This window comes from Triticum dicoccoides, chromosome 2A, assembly GCF_002162155.2.
Source record: "Triticum dicoccoides isolate Atlit2015 ecotype Zavitan chromosome 2A, WEW_v2.0, whole genome shotgun sequence".
NCBI classification, from domain to species: Eukaryota; Viridiplantae; Streptophyta; class Magnoliopsida; order Poales; family Poaceae; genus Triticum; species Triticum dicoccoides.
In genome coordinates, this window is record NC_041382.1 from 771,261,645 (window position 1) to 771,269,666 (window position 8,022).

Genomic DNA, 8,022 nt, shown 5'->3' on the forward strand with positions numbered 1-8,022 from the left:
GGGGCTGGAGGCGGGAGAGAAAGGTTGCGCGGCCGGCCGCCCAGGGGGGGGGGGACGCGACGCGGTCGCGAGAGAGAGGAAGAGGGGGGGGGGCAACAAATCAAATTTGTCCTAGCACCACCCTTTAGTGCGTCAATCCAGTTAGCTTAACTTAGCCCTTGATCAGTTCAAAATTATCTAAAGTAAGTACTCCTTAATCGTATATATCACATCAATACCACCCTATAGAAGAAAGAAACTCCCGAAGTCCTCGTCTAAATCACCTACCTACTACATTAATGAATTTTTTCACTCTAGGGGGAATCTCCGCAAATTACGCGACCATCTGCATTGGTAGTTAGCTCGGTTTTTATAGCGGAAGCGATTACTTCCTACTGTAGACACCAAATTTTGCCATGACAAGAAACTTATATAAGATGAACTCAAATGGGAAAATCAAAAATCATTGTGTGTTCGAGATGAACAATTTTGATGTTTGGGTCATCGCCATCCGATCTCATCTCAGGGGTCAAAGTTGTGCTCAAAGTAATACTATTTGGTATTTAGAGTACTGTTGGTCAAATATGCATCCAAGATAGCTCATATGAAAAAGTGTTCTATACAGATTGTTTTCGCCTCGTCGAGTCGATCAATTTTGATATTTGGATCATCTTAATCCGAGATCGTACACAAAAGTTAGAGCCAGCGCAGTGCAACCCTATCGTGAGCATTAGGTGACTCCAACACCCGACACTCATATGACTATGTCTGGTGGATAGTATGAGTTATTGCCTGTTTTGCACCAGCTATTCGGCACTCAATATGGCCTCGAATAAAAAACGTCCGACACGAGAGTTGTTTGTCTCGTTGAAACAGATAAATTTGCTTTTGGGCACATTTTCATCCGAATTCGAATACTGCCTGAAAAGTGACCCACAAGATGCAACCAGCTTTTAGACCGAACAATTTTGAAAAGTTCGAAGCAAACATCCGAGTTGGAACCAAATTCCGGGTTTTGGAGGTCAATCCAAACCTTTTCTTGTATAGAAAGTCCAACCGTCTCTTATATACATGAGGGTTGACGGCTGATTGAAATAGCAACACACAATCGCAAAACACATCTATTTTTTACTCTAATTTTTCATCTCTTCCTTATTCTTTCTCTCCCACTCTTCATTTGTTCTTCGTGATGAAGGGCAGAGATCATCGAGGCTTTATGGATGAACGAATTGGCTTAGGGCAGCCCATAGCCGCCGCACGTTCAGGTGGGGTCCATCCTGGGCATGTGAGTTTCGGTTCTATAAAAGCGGCCGGCGGTTTGCTTGCGTACCGTGCTTTCGAACGGGTCTCCCTCGATGTGAGCTTCGGCGCATGAGCATCAAGAGTATACATGCGTGTCCTACCTTGCTCCTGTGCATCAGCATAGCGTCTATTGTGTATAGCAAGGAACACGCGCACGGTTAACTCGGGACCATCTGCATTGGGCACGCAGGAAACATGTTTTTTTTTAGACAACGCAGGAAACATGTAACTGCTAAGAGCCTAAGATACAAGTACGGTGGGCACACTATGTGGCGCACAGTGCCGTGCATTGTAACCAGTGATACAGACGTACTAGCGTGGATCACGCAGCAATAATGTACTCCTACATCCAGGCAGCTACGGTCTTTAGGAGGGTACCGATAGGGTAAGATAGTCATGTGATACGATGTGTGTTCTGCCGTTTCTGGCAAAAATATATTATCTGTTCAAGCCTACCATCAATGGAAGATCCTTTATGTTTCCCATGCAGATCCAGATCATCCCGAGTGCCCAATCCGCAGCCACTGTTGATCACCAAATTCTCACCGCATTCTGTAAATATTGCAGGACCTCCACTGCCCCATCAACCCTAGAACCTCGATAAATGATGCTTCCCCCCTTCCAATAGAGGATGTGATTTTGTTTATTTTGGGGTTAGAAAGAGGGTGTGGTTATTGCACACATCCGTTTATTATTGCAAAGGTTAAACCCAACATCTCACACGGAGTAAGATTTTATGATGTCGACTAGCATACAGTGTAGTGCATTAATTGTGGCCACTGATTCAGACCTGCTAGTGTGGATCAGGCAGCAATATATCACTATACGTCTATGATCAAAGTTTCCTGTTAGTCAAATAAATTGTCTTATGATCAAAATTTGACTTAAAATATGAGGGGCATAATAAACCAAGACGGAGGAAGTACGTGTCCGTGTGGATCGAGCAACATAGAGTAGCGTGTATGTACACCGTCCAGCCATCTATGTTTACCGATGTGAAACACTAGCTGGACTGACTACATGCTGGTGTCATCAATGCATGTGACTGACAACTACTCACTCAGTGCCACCATTCATTTTCCAACTGTTCTTGGCATGGTCATGCTCGCACTGGCACTGGTACAGGAGTGGCGACCGCGGCGCATTGCGCGGCTCATTCACACAGAGTCGTTCCATGGTTCAGGGTCCTCAGTGATTTTTTTTTATCATGTCTAGGGTGCTTTGTACTTTTGGATGAACTTTTGTAATTGATTTGGATCTTTTTCAGAAGAACAAAAAGAAAAAGGAACACGCAGTTTGAATCCATTGGCCACGGAGGGAACGTGGCGGGTGTCTCCTGGGCACGATACAAGTGCGGCGGGCACGGTGCAAGGGCAACCTGGCAGTATGGACGCCGATGTGGCGCATTGTCGCCACTGATACGGACGGCCTGGTGTGCATCACGCACCAATATATAATGCCATCCAGATCCAGGGCAGCTACGTCGAGCGATGCGATTGGCCAGCTCGACGATGTGCCGGTACCAGGAAATATGCCGATCCAAACAAGAAACACGTCGACGAGAATCGCGCGTACGTCCCACATGCATGCAGACGACGAACAGCCGCTCACCGAGTGCCACTATTATTCTTTTCTTTTTTCGAAATAAGTACCACTATTATTCGGGTCCATGCATACATGGCGCCACAAGCCACACGTAAATACTACTCCCTCCGTCCCATAATGATACTCCACGGGACCGGAGAAAGTATATGATACTCCTCGTTACAACCAGCCTTACTTCAAATAGTACTACGTAGTTATGAATTCAATGCATGTGGAGTAGTAGCGTTAATTATTAATATTAATGTTATTCAAAATAGAGAGAGGTCAAAAGAAATGTGTGTGTGTGTTTGTATTGATTGTCCTTGGAATTTGGAACTGGTTGGTGTTGGAAGTTGGAACATTGCATGGGCGATCAAGTATTCATCACTCTCTTGATCAATACACTATTAAATGCTACTATTTAAGACGTAAATTGGGCCCTCAAATTTTTGGGCGCCCCGTGCGATCGTACTCGGGCCTGCTCTGTTTGTCAGTATGCTTAAAATGGCCATGTGATGTGTACGTGTCAAGCCTTTATTAGGGAGATAGATCCTTCAGGCTCCCCCATGCAGATACAGATCGAGCCGACCGCCCAGTCAGTAGCCACAGTTGACCACCATGTCCTCAGCAGCTGGATTCTGTTTAAATCACAGCTCCACCGCCCCATCAACCCTGGAACCTCAATAAAAATGTTGTTTTTCTTTCCCGAAAAGATGATGAAATCACCGCAGCTTCTGCATGGATCCATGCAGGATCGATCCTTCTCTTATTGTAGTAATCCCTCCATTCCACAATGTAGTGTCTATAGATTTTTGTGAAAGTCAAACTTTGCCAACTTTAATTAAATGTATAGAGAAAACTATCTACATCTACAATATCAAACATGTACATTCTGAAAATATAACTCATGATATATTCAATGATGTGCATTTGGTATTCTAGATGTACCTATTTTTCTCTATAGATATGGTCAAGGTTTGTAATGTTTGACTTTTGCAAAAAATTATAGACACTACATTATGAAATGGAGAGAGTATAAGGTTTCCAACATCTCGCACTAGGAGTACAAAAGGCCACCAAGACCATAATAGTATCTACACAGGCTCATCACTCTAGCTAACATGTGTTATAGCCGCACATCTAACATAGGGTGTTCACCGGGGCACACTCATAGAAATTTGCTAGATCATCTTATCTACATCACTCTCATCATAGCTTGTATCTCTTCTAATCATGCTCATGCATGGTATTTGCGTTAAGTTGTATTTTCTTTCGCACATCTACATCGCTCTAATCATAGTTTGTATACCTTCTAATCTTGTCCATGTATGGTATTTGCGTCAAGTTGTATTTTCTTTCACACACACGTAAATAGATCATTGCATACAGATACTTAATATGATTTGTGGTTCCAACTTTTATATTGCCAATTTGCCACAACAACACCAATGCTCCTTCGTTGCATGCATGAAACGCTAGCTCGTTGACGTACCACTTCAACATTGGCTGATCGATTCTTCTTACCTAATCCCCTATGTGTATAGTACTCTACATGATATGTTAGGGCATTTCCAACGCCGACCCGCAAATATGCTCCCGCCTCCGTCCCAGGACACGTATGCGAGAGGCAGCCATCCAACACTGTCCGCATGCATTTCAACAAATTTTAAACCAGCCAGACGAAATTTGTGCAAACACGGCGGATTTCATTCAAGTTCGGTTATAATTTACATAAAAAGGTCGATATTTCGATCATTTAACAAAAAAAATACCTAAACCCTATACCGGGCGACCACCTTGTATGCGTGGCCGCCCTCCCTACTGCACCGCCGTTGCCGTCTGTGTCGCCGTTGTCGTCGTCCCTCCAGTGGCGGAACGGCGCAAGACGGCTGCGACAGCTTGTCCAACGGCTGCTTGCCGCTCTCGGAGGAGCCGCTTCGCCTCCTGTTGCGTGGTGCGGAGGGCTGCCGCGGCCACTGCCGACGTAGCCTTCGGAGCCCTGGCGGCGGCCTTGCTGCGACCGGCATTGGCGGAGCAGCCGCTAAGAGGCCACTCCTCGTCAATCTTGGCAAGCTCGCCGTCAAGGCGGTGGCGGCGCCTGGCGCCCGTGTCCACGGTGGTGACAAAGCGATCGAGCGCCCACACGGATGCGAGGTCAGGGTCATTACGGGCCCATTCCGGCGCCATGTCCGACTTGGCGAACGCGGAGCGGTGACCAGGATTGTGCCTGTCATATCTCGCGTGCTGCCACGTCACGCGCTTTGCCTTGGAAACCATGGCCCAAAAGCCGGAGGCACCGCCGTAACCGACTCCTCTGAGGTAGTGGAGGATACGGCCCTGCGCCTTCGTGATCCCTGGCGGCAGCTCCACCTTTGACGTCGCGGTGATGAACGTGTGGCAGCATGGTATACGAGCCGCGCAGTGAGGACGCGGCTCGTCCTTGACACGGCATCCCATCTGGACATCACAGTTGTGCGGGGGCGACGATGGCTTATCCTTCATGCGGCATCCGATCTAGACGCCGCAGTTGAGCTGCGGCGAGGCCGGCTCGTCCTTGACCGGCCAGAGCGTGGGACGGCGACTCGTGCTTCACATGGTGGCGCGGCAAGGACAACGGCTCCACCTTGACGCGCGTCGGCGATGGTGGCGATGGCCTCATGTCGGAGTGAACGCTCCGTCATTATATCGATCTAACGGACGCACTCTTTGTTCGTCACAGCGGCCTCCGAGAGAAAGCGGGGCCGCTGCTGCGGCATATGGTCCTCCTCGTCACCAGAGGAGATGACTATCTCCTACTTGGCGGAGGAGCCGGCTGACGTGGATGCCGAAGGAGCCGGAGAGCGAGGGCGGCGCCACCAAGAACCACCATACAAAGAGCTTCTACCAACGCCACCTGCCGGCATGGATCACCATGACTTCGGCATCGCCGCAGTTATCGGAGAGGAGGAGGGGCTCCGGCACGATGACGGGGAAGGGGAGGGAAGGTGCTCAGGGGAGTGCGCCTCTGTGCGTCACCGACACACGGCTTAAATAGCTACAGCAAGCAAGCTAAATGGGCGGCCAGCCCGCTTCAATGCGGCGCAGCGGCGGAGGTTGTTTCTCGGGATGCACCATTCGCATTGAAGCGGCGACGCTCGAGAGATCGCATCCATCAGTGTCGCCCTCCCGTGCAGCAAATCACGGGCATCAATGCCGACCGCTGCATGCTCTGGGCTGGCATGAATGTGGCGCGACAAGTGGCGCGGGGCGTTGGATGGAAAGCGCGGGAGAGGCGGTGGTTTTTTTTTGGCGGGCTAGGGTGGTCAGACGTGGGCCATGTAGTGGTCCGGAAGCCCTCCCTCCATGTTTGTCCCTGGTTTACGAGAAAATAGACATCCGGGCCGCCGAGTGGACAGATACAGACCCGTGTTGGATGGCTTTCACAGTCCAAACGTATGCAGGCGGTTTAAGGGTCGGCGTTGGCTGTGCCCTTAATCCTTCTCAATCTACCACATCTTGCTCATTTAAGTCACCATGACCTTGATGCACCAGTGATAACCATTCATGAATGCTTCCTTTGGTCCCCATTCTATTATGTGAACTACTTCCCTATACTACTCAAATCATTGATGCTGATATATCTAATGCACTTTTGATATTTTTTTTTCATATGGTGTTCATTCTGATGGCTAGCGAGACTACGGGCGACTGGGTGGGCACGCCCAAGGGTGGCTGTCGTGCTTGCGCCGGGGCCGTCGAAGAGGGACCAAGGGGTCTGAGGCCGCCGGCGGCGGGGCTCACAATGTGAGGGATACCTTGGGGAGCAAGTCCTAGGCTCTCGTTGGTGACTGCGGCAGTTCACACAAACATTTTTCTATAAATACACGATAGTTTTAAAATATTCATAATTTTGAAAACATGTTCGTGCACAAAAAATGTTCCTGAAACCGATAAAACTGTTCATCAAAAGAAAAACAGGTTTGTGAATTTAAATAATTGTTCCGTAATTTTCAAAAAATATTCATCAACATAAATGTTAGTATTTAATGGTATAAAAACTGTTCACAATTTCAAAAAGTACAAAAATAAAAAAATTAATGAATTTTCAGGTTTTAGAAAAGTGTTCATGGATTTGTATTAAAATGTTTGCAATTTTAAAAAAATTACACGATTTGAAAAAATGTTCATGTATTCGAAAAATGATCAGATTTAAGATAAAGAGATAAATATGAAAAATAAAATAAAATTACAAATTAAAAAAATAAAATGAAAAATACAGGAAAGAACAAAAAGAAAAAAGAAAAAACCGTTTGAACCTTCCCAAATCCAAAAAGGGCTAATGGGTTTGCCGAAATGCAATTTCGGTCAGAGCTGGGGGGAGCTTATGTAGTGACCTACGCGCCAAATAGATGACGCCACAGGGTGGTAGCGCAATAGGCCGGCCCTGTAGCATTCTCTGTAGCGGCAACGCTACTCAAGTCAGTTCACCGTAGTTGCTCAAAATAAAAAGTCAGTTCACCGTTTCACTGTAGTGAAGCGTTTTTTTTTTCATTTTCCCTCCCGTTTCCCTTTTTTACCTCCTAATTTTTATGTAGTTTTTGGGTACTTTTTAATTTTTTAATATACGATGAACATTTTCAAAAATGCACATTGAACATAAGGTGAACTTTTTTTAATACAGTGAAGTTGAAAGTGCGTTATATCAACTAGAGGGGGGGTGAATAGGCGATTTTTATGAAATTCTTCACTGAGGAATTTGTTGGTGAGGAAATTCCTTAGCGAAGAACTACTAGCAGCGGAATAAGTACTCAAAAGTAAACACAACAGAATACAAGCATAGTCATCATGATGAAATGAAGACAGGCACAGAGTACAGGAAACGTAATCACAGGATAACACAGGATGAAGACAAACAAACTGAAGAAATTGAACTGAGGAAATTGAGAAAGTCTTCAGTCAAAGTCTTCAAACACAGATAAGGACAAACATACAACACAGTTATGAGGAAATGAAAGAGTTGAGGAAATAGAACCAGTAAGCTCGGTGAAGACAATGATTTGGTAGACCAGTTCCAACTGCTGTCTCAGCTGTATGTCTGGCTGGAGCGGCTGAGTATTTAAACTCGAAGACACACAGTCCCGGACACCCAGTCAAGGACACTTAGTCCAAGACACCAAG